Genomic DNA, 17,563 nt, shown 5'->3' with positions numbered 1-17,563 from the left:
AGAAAGAAAGAAAGAAAGAAAGACAGAAAGAAAGACAGAAAGAAGGAAAGAAAGACATCCGTGGCACCTCAATGAGTCTATAGTGCAGAAAAAGTATATTAATAATAAGAAAATGGTATATTACTTTTCTATTGTCATGTAACAAATTACCACCAATTTAGCAGCTTAACATAATGAGCTCTTCCCATTCATGAGCTCTCAGTTCAGTTGATCAGAAGCCCAAGCGTGGCATGACTGGATTCTCTTCTCGGGATCTAACAAGACTGAAATCAAGGTGTTGGTTAAGCAGCATTCATATCTGGAGGGTCTGGGGAAGGATCCATTTCCAAGCTCATACAAGTTATCAACAGAATTCAGTTCCTTACAGTTGTAGGACTGAAGTCCCCATTTTCTTGCTGGCTCACAACTCATAGAGGCCACCCACACTCCTTGCCATGTGACCCCCTCCATCTTCACAGCCAGCATTGGAGAATCTCCCTCATGCCAAACCCCACTCATTCTTTGACTCTCTCTACAGGAAGAGCATGAGCTCCTGCAAGGACTCACCTGATTAGGTCAGGCCCACCCAGAATAATCCCCTTATCCTAATGTCAACTAATTATGCATCATGATTACAATGATAAAATCCCTTTTTCCATGGGCATGATATCTTGTCATAGTCACAGGTTCCTCCCACACTTAAGGGAAGGGGATTACACAAGGGTGAGGGTCAGTGAAAGTCATCTTAGAATTCTGTCACCAACACCTGGCAATGGTGACATGAGGCATTGATGTAAGATGGTCAAAAAGCAGTGTGGAGCTGGCCAAAATGACCTTCTAATAAATTATATATATAACATATTATAGTGATATGTAATTATAATTACATATTACATATAATATGACATTTATATTACAGTATATAAATAATATTCATATAGTTTATATAATATATAAAAATTTATATTTTATATGTATATATTATATATAATATATACTTATATATTGTATTAGTCCATTCTCATGCTGCTATAAGGACATACCCAAGACTGGGTAATTTATAAAGAAAAAGAGGTTTAATGGACTCAGTCTCACGTGGTTGGGGAGGCCTCACAATCATGGCAAAAGGCGAAGGAGGCACAAAGTCACATCTTACATGGTGGCAGGCAAGACAGCCTGTGCAGAGGAACTGCCCTTTATAAAACCATGAGATCTCATGAGGCTTATTCAATATCACTAGAACAGCATGGGAAAAACCCACCCCCATGATTCAATTACTCCCCACTGGGTCCCTCCCACTACACACGGGGATTATGGGAGCTACAATTCAAGATGAGATTTGGGTGGGGACACAGCCAAACCATATCATATATATAGAAACTTGAGTTGCAAGTTTTCCATAGTGGTTAAAATTTGTCATAACTTATATATAAGTTTTATATATATTATATATAATGTAAATATCTATTATATATATCTATATAACATATAGAGATATATATGTATTAGAGAGACAGAAAGTCATTAATTAACCTTGCAAACCTGGAGTCAGACTATGGGGATCTTCCTTGGGCTCAGCCTCTATTGTTCAAGTTGTTTAATTCCTCCAAACCTTGGAGAAGCTTCCTGCTCTGATGTCCAATAAGTGACAGTATATTTCTCATAAGGTTGCTGTGAGGAGTAACAATTAAATCCATGTGGCTTCCTAGCACAGCACCTGGCAAGTAGGCGCTGGGTACTCTTAGCTATTAGAATTAATATTAGCATTGCTGTTAATATCTTTGTTGCTATTCATACTTGAGTGAAATAAGCCTAGACTGAGTTCACAGAACAGCTGAGAAAATTTCCATTGCTTGTGTGGTTTAACACGGATTCTGGGAGCAATAACCCTGGTCACTGATGCATCAACTCCGGAATAAATGCCAGTGGCCGCTGGCAAGAAAGGAACAAGAGCATCCCATATTCCAGCTCCATTTACAAGATGGCTTATTGCTTTTATAGATCCTTCAGACAATGGCACAAAGGCTTCCAGAGAGAAAAGCCTGAGATACTCTAATACGTATATGGACAGGAACATTTGTAAGATTCTTCAAAGCATATGGTATCCAACCAAAGCAGACAAGCAACTGGAAACAGAAAAAGTTCTCCTCCTCTATCTATTTAAGCTGTAACAAGCTTCTCTTTTGCATTCACTTTAATTTAAACAATGTTGTATGTCAGGCTACTTCCTGCAAGTTGCAACTCATTTCAGCTCCTTTTGCATCATCACTCAAGAGAAGGCACTCACAGAGACAACTTGTGGGGGTTGTTTCATTATTGGGGACTGTGTCCTTTCCAGAAGCATCATCCTCTTTAACTGGCGAGGAGTGTTTTCTGATTTTTTTCTAGAGCAGTGTCCTCCAAAGTGGAAAATAAGCTAAAAAAGATATTAGACCTTCTATTTATACTTACTTCAAACTAAAAATAAGAAAGAAATTAAACTGTGTTATATTTTAATAAGCAGCTTGACACTTGCCTCACTCCCTCTGTGTCGGTTACATATGGTATTGCAGAAATTCTGAGAGAAGGTGGGAATTCTACAACTCAGAGGAATTGGGGATGGGGGAGGCAATGGCATTCTTTTTTTTTTAATTATACTTTAAGTTCTGGGATACATGTGCAGAACACACAGGTTGTTACATAGGTATACATGTGCCATGGTGGTTTGCTGCACCCATCAACCCATCATCTACATTGCGTATTTCTCCTAATGCTATACTCCCCAAGCCCCCCACCGCCCCCACAACAGGCCCTGGTGTGTGATGTTCCCCTCCTGTGTCCATGTGTTCTCATTGTTCAGCTCCCACTTATGAGTGAGAATGTGCAGTGTTTGGTTTTCTGTTCATGTGTTAGTTTGCTGAGAATTATGGTTTCTAGCTTCATCCATGTCCTTGCAAAGGACATGAACTCATCCTTTTTTATGGCTGCGTAGTATTCCATGGTGTATATGTGCCACATTTTCTTTATCCAGTCTATCATTGGTGGACATTTGGTTTGGTTCCAAGTCTTTGCTATTGTGAATAGTGCTGCAATAAACATATATATGCATGTGTCCTTATAGTAGAATGCAAATCAATAAATGTAATCCAAACAGAACCAATGACAGAAACCACATGATCATCTCAATAGATGCAGAAAAGGCCTTCAATAAAATTCAACACCCCTTCATGCTAAAAACCCTCAATAAACTAGGTATTGATAGAACATACCTCAAAATAATGAGAGTTATTTATGACAAACCCATAGCCAATATCATACTGAATGGGCAAAAGCTGGAAACATTCCCTGTGAAAACCAGTACAAGACAAGGATGCCCTCTCTCACCACTCCAATTCAACATAGTATTGGAAATTCTGGCCAGGGCAATCAGGCAAGAGAAAGAAATAAAGGGTATTCAAATACGAAGAGAGGAAGTCAAATTGTCTCTGCAGATGACAATGGTGTTCTTACTGCCTCTAGCCTACAGCCTATTGAGGTTTCTTGCAATTTACACATGCCTAGTAATGTGGATTCATAGACAGCATTATCACCTCTTAACTATAGCAGCTCTCACAAAAAGGACTAGTGGCTTAAAGATTCCTACGAAGTAATCTGAATTGAAGGAAATTTTAACAATGCAAGCATCTGCATGCAAGGAGAAAATGGCTGTAACTTCTTCCATCATTAACAGGAGCTTTTTATCAGTTATATTGTGATGTAAAAAAAAATGATGATGAGCAACTCAGAGTTGTCAAAACAAACAAACAAAAAAGGAAGTTATCCAGCAGATTATGTAACATATAGATTTACATTTAAAACCATGATCTGATATTTTCTGTACTAGAATACAGGCTCCAGAACAGCAGGGATCTTGTGTTTTTTCATGCTTTTTACTCATATTCTTAGCTTGGCACATAGCAGGCATTCCATAAATATCTATTAATAAATAACTTAATCGGTAATGATGAGGTTTACATTTTTCAGAGATAGCCTCAGTCATCTCTCCCATTCCATAGGGTGGCTTACAATGTGATCTTGCTATTCCCTCATCAAGAATTATAGTCTAGGCCTGGCACGGTGGCTCATGCCTGTAATCCCAGCACTTTGGGAGGCTGAGGTGGGCAGATCATGAGGTCCAGAGATCGAGACCATCCTGGCCAACATGGTGAAACTCCGTCTGTATTAAAAATACAAAAATTAGCTGGGTGTGGTGGCAGGTGCCTGTAGTCCCAGGTACTTGAGAGGCTGAGGCAGGAGAATTTCTTGAACCTGGGAGTCAGAGGTTGCAGTGAGCCGAGATCGCACCACTGCACTCCAGCCTGGCGACAGAGTGAGACTCCGTCTTAAAAACAAAACAAAACAAAAAAAAAGTATAGTCTAATTCCCAGCCCTTGAGCCAAGGCAGGCTTATGACAGCTTTGATGGATACATTATGACAGAGGGAATGCTACGTGACTTCCAAGGCTGTCAGGAAAAGCCACACAGCTTCCCTCTCTGGTTTCTCCTGAGACGCTTATTCTGGAGGGAGCAAGAGCTGCTATTCAAGAAGTCCAGCTACACTGAGACCATCGTGGTGAAAGGGTCACATGAATGCTCTGACCAACAGCCCCAGTTAAGGTCCCAAAGCTGCCAGCCATGGCAATGGCACAACTTGGACATCCTTCAAATGACTACAGCCTCAGCTTCATCCAATATCAGACTGTACTACACGAGGACCTCCAGGCGAGAACCAGTCAGCTGAGCCCTTTCCTAATTCCTGACCCAGAAATCATGAGCAAAACAAACTTGTGAGTTTAAATCACTAAATTTGGGGATCATTTGTTACATGTTACTAGATAACTAAAACAATAAACCTCCTCCCAAATACATGTTATGGCTCAATATTTTTTATTTTTTATTTATTTTATTTTATTATTATTTTTTTGAGACAGAGTCTCACTCTGTTGTCAGGCTGGAGTGCAGTGGCGCGATCACGGGTCACTGTAAACTCCACCTCCCAGGTTCAAGTGATTCTCCTGCCTCAGCATCCCGAGTAGCTGGGATTACAGGCGCATGCCACCATGCCCAGCTAATTTTTGTATTTTTAGTACAGATGGGGTTTCACCACGTTGCTAGGATGGTCTTGATCTCCTGACCTCGTGATCCACCCACCTCAGCCTCCCAAAGTGCTGGGATTACAGGTGTGAGCCATCACGCCTGGCCTATTTTTTATTTTTTTGAGATGGAGTTTTGCTCTGTCTCCCAGGCTGGAGTGCAATGGCTCGATCTTGGCTCACTGCAAGGGAGGCTCACCTCCCAGGTTCAAGCAATTCTCATGCCTCAGCTTCCAAGCAGCTGGGATTACAGGCACCCGCTACCAATCCTGGCTAATTTTTTGTATTTTCAGTAGAGACAGGGTTTCACCATGTTGACCAGGCTGTTCTCGAACTCCCGACCTCAGGTGATCCGCCCGCCTCAGCCTCCCAAAGTGCTGGGATTACAGGTGTGAGCCACAGCGCCCAGCCATGGCTTAAGATATTTTTTAATAATACTATGAAGCCATCGCAAGTCATGAAACATGTAAAACTAATAAGCATGAGGTTCATTTCTAATACTAATTTTATTTAGTGAGAGCAATGATATTTTGGTACTATTCACAAATAGAATAATTAGATTACAAGTAATTTCAGTTTTATCTTATCAATTTGTAATAGACCTAATGTTTGTGTCCACCCAAAATCCACATATTGAAATTCTAATCTGCAAAGTAATAATAGGTTGGTGCAAAAGTAATTGCAGCTTTTGCCATTACTTTTAATGGTAATGCCAATGGCACAACTAGGACATCCTTCAGATGACTGCAGCCTCAGCTACAGCCAATTCGTTTTAATGGCAAAACCACAATTACTTTTGCACCAAACTAATATTAGGAGGTGGGGCCTTTAGTGGGTAATTGGGTCATGAGAGTGGAATCCTCATGAATCCTATTCTCTCCCCTCATCAAGAATTGTAGTCTGGCCAGGCATGGTGGCTCACGCCTGCAATCCCAGCACTTTGGGAGGCTGAGGTGGGTAGATCACCTGAGGTCAGGAATTCAAGACCAGCCTGACCAACATGATGAAACTCTGACTCTACTAAAAATACAAAAAGCAGCCAGGCGTGGTGGCAGGCACCTGTAATCCCAGCTATTTGGGAGGCTGAGGTAGAAGAAACACTTGAACCTGGGAGGCGGAGGTTGCAGTGAGCCGAGATCATGACACTGCACTCCAGCCTGGGCAACAAGAGCAAAATTCTGTCTCAAAAAAAAAAAAAGTTTAGTCTAATTCCCCAGCCCTTAGGGCAAGGCAGGCTTGTAACTGCTTTGATGGATAGAACCTATTCATGAGGATTCCACTCTCATGACCCAATTACCCACTAAAGGCCCCTTTTGTCATGTGAGGATACAATAGAAAGTCAGTAACCTGCAGCCTGGAAAAGGACCCTCATCAGAACCTAACAATGCTGGCACCCTGATTTCCGACTGCCAGCCTCCAGAACCATGAAAAATAAATGTTTGTCGTTTAAACCATCCAGTCTATGGTATTTTTGTTACAATGGCTCAAACTGAGTCACCATTTAAAATTATAACTGCTTATGTATGCTTTCTAGTGGACATAAGATATCAATACTCCAGTGCAAGTATATAATTTATAAATAAGTATACAAATATTGGGAACGCATGTTTAAAATATTTCAAACTGAAATGTAAGATTAAATTGCTAGCTTAGTAAATGAAGAAAATAAATCAAACCTCTCCCAGCATCCTGCACAACATTTCAGGAGGTTCTTGGACTTTTGTCGTAGAGACCTGGCCTCACTTTAATGAATCCCATCTTGAGTATCCAGCAGGCAATGTGCACAGTGCTTGTGTGCCGTCTATGCTGTAGTTGCCAGACCTCTCGGATTCATCCCTGTTCTGCTTCTCACTCCCTCTGCACATTTAGGCAAATTACTCTAACCTTCCCCTCCACCCTTTTTCTTGAGATAAGATGGAGTACAGTGGTGTGATCACAGCTCATTGCAGGCTCAACTTCCCAAGCTCCAGTGATTCTCCCACTTCAGCCTCACAAGTAGCTGAGACTACAGGTGTGCGACACTGCACTCAGCTAATTTATTTTATCTTATTGTTATTATTATTATTATTATTAGAGACAGGGGTCTCACTAGGTTTCCCAGGGTGGTCCCGAATTCCTGGGCTTAAGTGATCTTCCCACCTCAGCCCCCCAAAGTGCTGGGATTAGAGGTGTGAGCCACCACACCTATCCTCTAACTTTTTTCTGAGCCTCAGTTTCCTAATCTGTAAAAGCCGACTTATAAAACTAGATAGCTCATAGGGTTATCGTGAATATCAAAGGAAAAACTTTCAGTAAAAAAACCTATTCAGCACTGTATGTGCGTAGCAGACTCAGCACAGGTAGTCAACACTCAATAAACATCAGCTGCATCTTCATCCTCATTATTATGAGGGGCAACCTCCGAAAGAACACATGAAAGACAGGAAAGGCATGCACAATGGGGCCATAGAACAGATGTGATGGTCCTAAGGACTCGAATGGGGAAGATGCTAACTCTTATAAAGAGAAAAAAGAATAAAAATCATGAAACTACCACAGTACCAAGTGCAAAAAATTCTGGGATAGCAGTGATTTGGAGAAATACATTGGTGAGAATATGAAGTTCTGTAAACTTTCTGGAAAGTAATCATCTGTGTTCATTTAAATAGAATTATACATACCCTTTGACCCAGCAATCCTACCTTTGGAAATATATACAAAAGCAATAGTGTACAAGAATATGTTAAAAAATGATGTGTGTATGTGTGTTTATGTATATAGGCATACATATATACATGCATACACATGCATGCATTTGTGTCTGGTTATAACACCATAGAAAAATGACTAGAAGGATATGCACTAAGCTGTTAAAATTAGTTACTTTAAGAAAGGTGAAGATGGAGAGGAATAGAGCAAAAAAAAATTCCTTATGCACTAAATTGCTATCCTTGCTATAAATCACTGGTATTTATATTTTATTTTTTTTAATAAAGAAACTAGAGAACTTGAACTTTCACTGTGTTATCTTAGATAAAGCCACAATAAATCACACCCTTCCTTCTCCTGAAGAGGAGTTTCTGGTCTTTAAAAGATGAAGTTCCAAATGGTGGATCCTCGTACCTTTGACCACTGGGGATGGATGGTGTAAGTGTGGGAGAAAAGGAGATGGGAGAGAGAGGAAAATCATTCAAAAAGTCAAAATCTTGGAATTTTGCATTTCACAGTCATGTAAAATAAACCAAACAGGCAAAAAGCAATGATGAGAACTTTTCTCACATAAAATATCTCCTATTATATTCCCCAAATTACAAACATATTTGAGATTTGCCAAGTACATATATTCTAGCACATAAAAAAAGAAAATACACCATTTAGATAGACTCAGGATATTTTTTAAGTACCTACCAACTGTCAGTCACCCTCCAGTTGCTTTCAAATATCAATTTCATCTCCAGAACATTCCAGTGGTTGAGTCAGCAAGCACTCCTAGTCATTGGCACTTTAGTTTGAAATACCATCATGAGCCACTCCAGTTTCTGAGGGAGATTGTTCTGGAGTACAAGGGAATTTATCCTAAAGGAGATGTTTTATTTGGGATTCTTTTGGCAGCAGATGTCAACATCTAATTTAATCTGATTTTAGCAAAAAAGGGACTTTATTGTCTTACTTATCATGGAATTTTTTGCAATAAGCCTACCTCCCAGGACCAGATCCAGCCATTCCAAGATTTCATCGAATTCTTTCTCTAATTTTCATCTCTGCTTACCTCAATGCTGGCTTTATTATCTGGGTGACTCTCCCTTCACAGTAACAGAGCATCCAACATGCACTCTATGCACTTTGTAGCCCTAGTGAAAAGATGTCTTCTTGTTCCCCATAAAGTCCATTGAAGTACATTGTCACATCTGGAACCAAGGAGGAAGAGTCAAATCTATTCAAACTCTTTGGACTGGGATGAGGGAGGCATGGTTCCTCAAAAGGAAATTCGAGATGTTACGATCAGAAGGTCTGGACTTGGGGTAAGCAAAGAAACATATGTCTGTTTCAGGGAATAACAAGAAGAAGTGGTTTGGGCCATGGTGTCCTGCAGACTCCCAGGAACCCTTGTGTAGCACAAAGCCTGCCATGTGGTGAATATGGCTATGAGTGAGAAATCAGGGAGCCCCAGAAGGTCACACGAGGGTAATGGAAACAGCTGGCCTGCTGATTCAAAGTCTAGGTTTGGAATCCCCTGATGAATCCTACACTCTTTAGAGTTTGAGAAGCTTGGGTTCTGAGCTCTGTTAAAAAAACAAAAAAAAGGATACCCCTGCTATACCTGCCCACAAACCTATAGACTTGAGAAGGACATAAAGGTAGGGCTTATGAACATGGGCTCTGACAACAAACCAGGGCCGTCTCCCTCCTATCCTACATGCCACCCATTAGCTTGTGATGTGTGGAAGTGATTTAACTTTCCTGCGTTTCATTTTCTCATCAGGAAAATGCAGCTGATTGCCAACTACATGGACTTCTGGCCAGCATTAGCGTTTTCTTCAACAGTTGCATAGGGGAGCAGCTAAGAGGGTGGGGAACGGAACCCCATGTTTAGGAGGAGTTTGCTCTCCTGCTTACCAGTGAGGTGAACTTGCTCTGAAATTGTTTCCTTACCTGGGAAGAAGTAAAGTTAATGATAGCACCTGCCTTCTACAATTTTCTGTAGGATTAACATCACAGGTGTTCTGCACTGTGCCGGCGGATAGCAAGCACTCAACATATGGCAGGTGCTCGGGCTCTCACTCAGATGCAGGTCTCCTGAGCTCAAGGCTTTGTGTCTGTCTTAGCTGAGCTGTAACTTAGAACAGTGTCTGGCACATAATTGATGTCCAACAGATATTTGTCACAGAAAATGCTGAATGCTTGTCATAAATTCAGTATCACCTCAACTCAGCCTTCTCTTCTACAACTTCTCCTACTTCCCAAATTTTCTGATTCAGATTTTATATTCAATGCATAGTTATCAAGAACCTATTTTGTTGCAAGCACTCATCTACACTCTGGGAACGGAGCTGTGAATAAGACATGCAAAGAAGTTACTCCTGGGAGTTCATATTCTCCTTGAGAGAGGGAGGGGAGTTGTATATCCAGTGGTGATAAGGTCTAAGAAAGAAACAAAGGGCACTGATGACAAGAAGTTGAGGGGTGGGAAGTCAAAAATGTGTGATCTGGGAAGCTTCTGGACAAGATGGCTTTTGAGCTCATTCCCAAAAGATAAAAGGAGCCAGCCATGAAAAGGGCTAGTAGAAGGGAATTCAAGGTGGAAGTCCTGAGGTGGCATTATGGATTGAATTGTGTCCCTGAAAAGATATGTTGAAGTGATAACTGCTAGTACCTGCAAATATGGCCCTATTTGGAAATAGAGCCTTGGCAAATATAGTCAAGTTGAGTTCTACTCAATTTAGGTGGGCCCTAATCCAATGACTGATGTCTTCATAAGAAGAGGAGAAGAGATGTAGAAACACACAGGGAGGCAGAGATGGGGACAAAGCACCCACAAGCCAAGGAATGCCAGGAATTGCCAACGTCAGGAACTCAGAGAAGGAAATGGAATAGACTCCCCTAGAGCCTTCAGAGGGGATACGGCCATGCAGACACCTTGACTTCAGACTCCGAGCCTCCAGAACTATGAGAGAATACATTTCTGTTGTTTTTCACCACCTGGTTTGTGGGGCTTTGTTATGGCAACTCCAGGAAACTAATGCAAGTGGAAATAAGCTTGGCATGTTCAAGGGACAGAAAGGAAGATTGCTGACAGTGGACTGTGGGGGAGAGAGTCAAGAAATAAGGGCAGAGAGTTAGGAAGAGGCAGACTCAGCAGGACCTGGTGGGCCATGGTGTAAACACCACCTGCTGCTCAGCCTGCAAGGGAAGTCAGGGGAGGAGCTGTCAGCGGGGGCAGGACATGATCTACGTTTTTCAGAATCACTTCGGCATCTATACTATGGGGGCACATAGCAAAACAGAGGGACAGTTTAGCCTGGAGATAGTCATTGCTAAGGGCATGGGGTGGCTTTTATTACCCTGGCAGTAGCATCCTTTAAATACTGGAAGAAAGGACCATCGACTGAGTTGAGTCTGGAAGCACCTTTCAACCCGGGAGTTGCTCAAGGAAGAAGGGTGGATGCTCATTTTATGTGTGTGTGCCTCCAGATCTTTCCACCTCAAACCATAATCTGCCATCTTTCTCCCATTCTAAATTCACTAATAATGTTCCAGAAGTGAGGCACATATTTTCTGTGAAAGAGGATAGGTGCATACATCTGCACATACGCATTTGCACATGGCTGTAAATGAATGGCTCATACTTAAGGAAGAAGCAAGTATCAGTTCCTGCTATGTACGGTCAGCCTGTGTTTTCTCTTTCTTTCTCTAAGCATGAAAATGCTGCATTTTGTATTTTTCCCTCACTGTGATCGTTCTGTTTTTGTGACTGTGTATTAGTTACCCTGGCAACGTGGTAGACTTGAATTTGATTGGCCAGGTTGTCAGGTTCATTGTGAGAGCCAGGGGCCCATTTTTGAATGCTAGACCTGTGCATGTTTACCGCAGCTACACAGACAAGCTTGGTCAGGAAAACCTGATTGAGCAGAACTTCTGCATCTCCTCTGTCTGCCAGAGGGACCCTTCCAGCACCTGCTGCGTGAATGTCCCTTGCATTGCTTTTGAAAAGATGCAAGAGCTCATCTATATCTTTGAAATGTCTGTCAGAAAATGTGCTTAGCATTGGTATGTTCAGACCATGGTGCAGAATATATTTATTTATAATGAGAAATTAATTCTCCAAGAAGCTTAGGGAGAATGGTCTAATTGCTGGACCATGGGATTAGAACCTGTTACACAGATTTAATTCAGACTTGCTGTGCAATCTCAAGTAAGTCACAAACTCAGCCAAATGCTTCGTTTTCTGTAAATAAATTCCATTCATAAAGAAAGAGCCTCATCTTAAGAATGAGGTTCTAAGAGCACTGAAGATTTAAACTGGGATACAGTTGTAGTCTCATTCTTCCAACAATATTGAATCATTTATTTAATCAATTTATCAGATACCTTGTTTACTGATTAAAGTCTAGTTCTATTCATTTACCAATTACCTAGAAAAAAAACTCCCATCTATGGCTGAAAATCTTTATTAGCCAATGAATAAATAAATCCAAAAAAGAGTAAAGTTAGATACAGACCAATGCCTAAAAAAGTTAATAACTGTGTTTTTCTTATTTGCACAAATTCCTAAGTAGCCATACCTGGCTCACTTCTTGCAATCCTTTTGTTTTTAAAGAAAGCATATCATCGATGCCTGGATCTATCACACTGTCTGTATTTGAACATATTATATCTAACTGTGCTATATAACCAGCATAGTCTTAATATAGATGTAAAAGTCATTGGCAAGCAGTCATTTTTCACCTTGGTTAAGTGTTACAGTATGTTCAGCTCCAATAAAGCTAACATTTAGGCTGTCCAATTCAAAGAAGAAGAAGTAAAAAGTCTGAAGGGAAAAGAGACAAGAAGCACCTTCCAAAAAAGGTGATTGCACAGTAATAATTAATTCCTCTGCTAAAGTTACTAGGAAAAAACGTGAACCATCTAAAACTCCGACCGCCCCCAAACCCCCCACTCAGGAAAAAAAATGCCTGGTCAATTGTGCACAGGGCGACAAGAGAATCAGAGCATAATAGGAAACTAACTCCTTCGTGGTTGAGCCGATAAACCAAATAATACTAGCTTTTGAACATCACATGCTTTCTAAAATACCTGGTGCGGTTGGACTTTGTTAGTGAAACTTGTTTGCAAGACTATCAGTAGTGCATTCAGATTAAGTGTTGTTTCTAAATCTGCTAATTTGCTTGCACATGCCACAATGAAATTGCCTTAGATTTGTGTAAGGAGTGTTAATTTGTTAAATACACCACAATTTTTAAAAATCTTTTTTTTTAGTCCGTCTTCATTGTCTAACACATTGGGAATCCCTCAAAATGGAAGCAGGCCCTTGAGAGGCCTGCTTGCTCTCAGATTTCTGTGCAAGGAAGGTTCTTATGGAAATAACCCTCTTTCTTTTTTTTTTTTTTGAGACGGAGTCTCACTCTGTCGCCCAGGCTGGAATGCAGTGGCGCGATCTCAGCTCACTGCAAGCTCCGCCTCCTGCGTTCACGCCATTCTCCTGCCTCAGCCTCCCAAGTAGCTGGGACTACAGGCTCCTGCCACCACGCTGGGCTAATTTTTTTGTATTTTTAGTAGAGATGGGGTTTCACCGTGTTAGCCACAATGGTCTCAATCTCCTGACCTCGTGATCCACCCGCCTCGGCCTTCCAAAATGTGGGGATTACAGGCGTGAGCCCCCATGCCTGGCCCTGGAAATAACCCTCTCTTGACCAGGAGGCACTTGGTAAGAGGCTTCCTTGGTGAGTCCTGGCTTGGGGCTGCTCCTTCCTGCTGGTCTTGTGCCCTACTTGCTTGGAAGCCACCCTCCCCGGCCTCTCCCTTCCTAGAACTCCGAGCCACAGACAAGTGCCCAGAACATTACCCTGAGATTTTCAAAGAAGACAGAGAAGAATAGGAAAATGAAAAAACGCAAATGTAAGTCTGTGGGGATGGAATTAATTAAAAGGAAAAAATAATACGAAGGCCAAGGAGGGGAGAGAGGGTGAGAAACAACAAAAACTCATTTACAGCCAACAGAGATCATCTGAGGGAAAACAAATGGAACCCAAATGAAAGATTCTGTGCAAGTCTAGGGAGAAGACTTGGGGATGTGCAGGGAGAGAAAAGGACGCAGTGATTAATAAAGCAGAGGGGAAAATGAAAATGCAACACAAAGCCCTCCGGTTCTACATACGAGCCAAGGTACATATGCCAATAAAAGCAGGGAAATGGGGAACAAAGGATGTCATAGCAACCTCAAGGAGCCCTGTTGTGCTACCGACTGCAGCACTCATGGACATCCAACAGGAAGTCTCCAATACCCACACCAGGTACTCAAGAGGGGAGGGCTGTGGCCCCCAGCCAGGGGGATCTGAGCCCCTGCAAGACACTCTTGTCTCGCTTTCTTCCTTTCTCCCTCCCAAAAAAATCCAAACCAGTTCTGCGCCAAGCCTCTCCCTTCTTTTTCCAGCAGCTGTTTTTCTGAAATGCAGGAAAACAAACCTGGACCAAGCATCCTGATGCTTTCACACCCCCCAAATTATGCTTCCCAAGTTGTTTCAACCCTGAGTAATGTGGTAGCATTCCCTTGTGCTCTCAAAAAACTCCCGGCTCCTTTAAAACAAAGACAATGATAATCACAAAAGAAAAACGCATAAATGTGTTTTGCTTGCTGTTGCAAAATCAGGCATCCCACCGTTCTGATTCATTTGGGGATGTGGACATCCAATGGGATACATAGCTCATTTGCCTGTGCCTAATTCAAAGAGAAATGCTCATTTCCTTCCACCTCTATCTTCTACTTAAATTATAGGTCTCTTCTTTACTAATAGACCATCACTTCTTTCTACTTTCTTGTGGTTTGAGTGGGGGAAATACTGTGACATTTGGAACAAAACAGGAAAGATGAATGTTTCACCATCAAGACTTGGAACGCAGTGGAAAATAAAAGAGAACTTTTACAGGAATCTAATGGAGATATTGACATGTGTGTCTGGAAATCTAAACTTAGTAAAGTGTAAGGCAAGAACAGGCTTTCTCACTTTATTTCTGTATCTGGAAAGTTTCAGCGGCTGGTACCATATGAATATTTATTAATTCATTGTGAATCAGAACCTGCGATTATTACTCAAACTATCTTTTTACCTTGCAAGCTTCAACTCAGAAGAATAAAAACACATCTGCTTTTGCTCTTCCCATATTTTATTCAATGTTTTTACAGCTTTGCTGTAAATATCTCATCCATTACGATTTAGTTGTGACTATATCGGCTTCACGTCTCCTGTTTTATTACTGTCATCACAGTGAAACAACACACTGTTAATTCTGTTAACTAACAAGTTCATTGTTCGAGCTAGTCAGCCATCTCTCGTTTGTTGGGTCCACATGTTAAAAGAGAATTGGTTATAAATCAAAGAAGGGCCTGAGTGGGGCGTGTTCCCTTTGTTCAGATGAGTGGTCTTTATTTGAGATTGTCATTTAATATGCTGTCATGGAAGAAATGACTAAATCTGAAGATAGGGCCAAATCCAATCGTATTAGATGAAGAGGCTGCACAACCCTCCAAGAATTCAGCTCTAAAATATGCAAGTGGACATAGAGCTTCAGATTCTCTGCATGAAACCTGTACTTCCTTTATAGCTCCCATTCAATTTAGACCTTGTAAACCTATCTTCTAGATCTTTCCAGAGGAAACCTGCTAATATTTTTCACTCTCAGTGTGAAAACTGAGTCAGTCAGTGTGGTCTGATGGTTAAGAATGTGGGCTTTCAAATTCAGCATCCTGGTTTGCTTTCCACTCTGCCATTTCGGAGTTGTATGGACTTGAATGATTTAGTTAGCATCCTGATCTGTAAAATGGGACAGCAACAACACCTGCCATGTTAGGTAGTTGTGACAATTAAATGAGAAAATGTCTATAAACTTCTGTATCAGTCAGGACACAGCACAGGAAATCAGAATCATTCCAGATATTTCAACCATATAATCGGTTATTCAGGTGTTTGGTGTGTACCAGTTACCTATTACCATGATAATGTTGAAAAACACTTGCCTGAACACACGCACACACATACAGTGGCTAAAAACAACGAGCATGTATTTAAATCACAGATCTGCAGGTCAGAGATTTGGGCTGGGCTGGGCTAGGTAGTTCTTCTTGTGATGCTAGGTTCACTCTATGCCTCACTGGCTGTTGGCTGGTACACCTGAGCCAGATGTGTAATTCTCCATCAGGATAGCCTGGTTTTGTTTTGTTTTGTTTTGTTTTTTTGACAGAGACAAAGGAGCAAAAGGACCTCTCCTTGTGTGATGTTGGCTAACATCCCACTGGCCAAAACAGGTTACATGTTAGGTCCATAGGCAAAGGTTGGTATAGATAGAATGCCCACTTTTATGAAATGAACACGAAAAAAGAATGAGTTCTGAGAGCATTTGAAATGGGTACCACAGATCTTGGTCTATATCGGAAAGGGAAGAGAAGGGGAGGGGAGGGGAGGGGAGGGGAGGGAAGGGAAGGGAAGGGAAGGGAAGGGAAGGGAAGGGAAGGGAAGAAAGGAAGAAACCTCATTTTAAGAAGGTCATTTGAGTCTACTAATTTCAAAACACAAATGAGCCGAATTTATTAGGAACAAATTCTGGTTCATTAGAACTAGTTTTTCTACGATACATTCCTTAAGGAAAACATACCTCAGTTGTGATTCTAAATCTGTCTCCTGAGAAATCTTGGATGCCTGCTGATCATTTTGAATTCCTTGCCACCCTCAACTTTCTGGCTGCATGTAAGAAATCATTTTAAATGAATTGAATAAAATTCACAAGTGTTATATGCCAGCAAATGATGAACTCACAGGAAATATGACTCAAATCCACTTTTTTCATTTTGTTTTTTTTCTCATAATAAATAGAAATGAACAAATGTGGCTTTAATGACATCTTGGAGTGAGAGCTTTTACTGATATATTATCAGTTGGAAATGTGTAACACTTTGGTAAATAAACTCCATTCTGCATATTTATAACCAGATTGAAAAAGGTGTATTTATTTTGTGTGACATTTTCTAATGACAGTGAAGTTTTATATATGAAGATATACACATACCATCAAAAAAATGAACAATATTTCAGCTTACAAAATGTTTCTTTGATTGAAGATGTTTTTGTACTTACTTAGTTTCCAATTACTTTTTTAACTTGTGCTCACACACTTAAAAATACCTTCTCCCCCTTCCTGTAAAGCTGTAAACAGATGCTCCAAATTGTGTCAGTTGAGACAAAATTTGGAACATCTGTTTTAGGGTGACAAGTCCTTCTTTGGACAGCTGAAGTTTTGATCATTAGCTAATTACAGTTTGTATCAGGTCAAAGTCTGGGTTACAAAAAAAAATGGAAACTGGCTTAAGAAAAAAAAGGGAATCCAGTGATTCACATCCACTGGCTTCAGACACAGTGTGATGAAGGTATTTAAATGATGCCCTAGAACCTGGTATCTCCCTCTCTCTCAGCTATGCTTTCTGATTTGTGTTAGCTTTCTTTTAAGACAGATTACCTCCACAAAGTCGCAAGATGACAACAGCTATAGAACAACTTCTTTGCTTCATAGATGGCAGAAAATAGTCTCTCTCTCTCTCTCTCTCCACGCCCTCCACCTCCTCTCTTGCTTTCTTTTTTCCTTCCCTCCCCTCTCCTTCTACCAGTTGAAAAGTCAAGGATCAGCCTACTTACCATTGGCTCAATTGCTCACATGCACATACCTGGACAAACTTTTGTAACTAGGAGTGTATCAGTTATCTATTGCTATGTAACAAATTACACTCC

The sequence above is a fragment of the Pan troglodytes genome, chromosome 21 (assembly GCF_028858775.2).
Source record: "Pan troglodytes isolate AG18354 chromosome 21, NHGRI_mPanTro3-v2.0_pri, whole genome shotgun sequence".
In the NCBI taxonomy this organism is placed as follows: domain Eukaryota; kingdom Metazoa; phylum Chordata; class Mammalia; order Primates; family Hominidae; genus Pan; species Pan troglodytes.
This window is presented reverse-complemented; position numbering follows the sequence as displayed.